This window comes from Cricetulus griseus, chromosome 7, assembly GCF_003668045.3.
Source record: "Cricetulus griseus strain 17A/GY chromosome 7, alternate assembly CriGri-PICRH-1.0, whole genome shotgun sequence".
Taxonomy (NCBI): Eukaryota; Metazoa; Chordata; class Mammalia; order Rodentia; family Cricetidae; genus Cricetulus; species Cricetulus griseus.
Window position 1 is genome coordinate 91,070,862 of NC_048600.1, and position 1,361 is coordinate 91,072,222.

Here is a 1,361-nt window from a genome sequence, read left to right on the forward strand (position 1 = left end):
GCAAAAAGAAACACCCGTATGGTTATCTTAGAAGTTTAAAGAAAGCATCTTATTGCCTACAGAAAACTTTCTAGGCTCAACCCATTAAGCCTTTATGGTACAATTCATCTTCTTTTTTTTCCCTTTCTTTCTTTCTTTCTTTCTTTCTTTCTTTCTTTCTTTCTTTCTTTCTTTCTTTCTTTCTTTCTTTAAGACGGGTTTCTCTGTGTAACAGCCCCGGCTGTCCTATAACTTGCTTTGTAGACCAGGCTGGCCTCAAACTCACAAAAATCCACCTGCCTCTGCCTCCCAAGTGCTAGGATTAAAGGCATGCACCACGATGCTCCTGTACAATTTAATTTATTTATGGAGAGATGGAGTGAAGCCCTGAGTGAATGTGTATTTTTTGACATTAGCACAGTCATATTAAGGACCAATGTCTTAACCCCATGAGAGTGGCAGGTTGAGACTGAGGGATGGCAAAGCCTATCTCATGTCTGAGTTCGGATGTTGGTAATGTGGGAAGAAAATATCTACTACATCTTTCTTCTCTCTCACCCCACAATGCCTGAAGACTGCTTCCCTACAGAAACTACTCCTACTGAGATTAACTAAACAAGCCTTCTGGTTCAGCTGTGTATAATAATCCTGCCTCCTTCATTGTTGTCTGTATGTAATAACTCTGCCTCCTTGTTTACCTGTGTGCAATAACTCTACTTCATTGTCCAACTGTATATAATAAACATGCTGCGTTTCCAGGGTACTGCAGCTTCTCCTTCTGAGAGCCCAGATCACCTGATCCCAGCTTTTCCTTGTCTGTGTGTCTGTCATTTCTTCACTACCTTGCCACCCCAGTTATGGCAATCCTTGGAGCTGTGCAAGACACACACAGCCTTTTTTAAAAAAAAAAAAATTCTTAGGCCAGGCATTAGTGGTGCACACCTTTAATCCCAGCACTCCGGAGGCAGAGGCAGGTGGATCTCTGTAAGTTCCAGGCCAGCCTGGTCTCCAAATAGAGTGCTGGGATAGGCTCCAAAGCTACACAGAGAAACCCTGTCTGGAAAAAACAAAACAAAACAAAACAAAATTCCTTCTCCCCCCCACCTCCTGTTTTTGTTTTTGAAGACAGCATTTCTCTGTGTAGCCTTGGCTGTCCTGGGACTCACTCTGTAGACCAGACTGGCCTCAAACTCACAGCCTGCCTCTGCCTCCCAAGTGCTGGGATTAAAGTCTTGAGCCACCACTGCCCGGCTCAGTGTTTTATCACAACACAGAAACCAAACATCAGGGAAGCAATCTACTAGCAAGTTACACCTGCAGCCTGTAGACTTCTATTTCAAGATTATTCCACCTCTTTGGTGAAGAATGGTTAGGGAGTTATG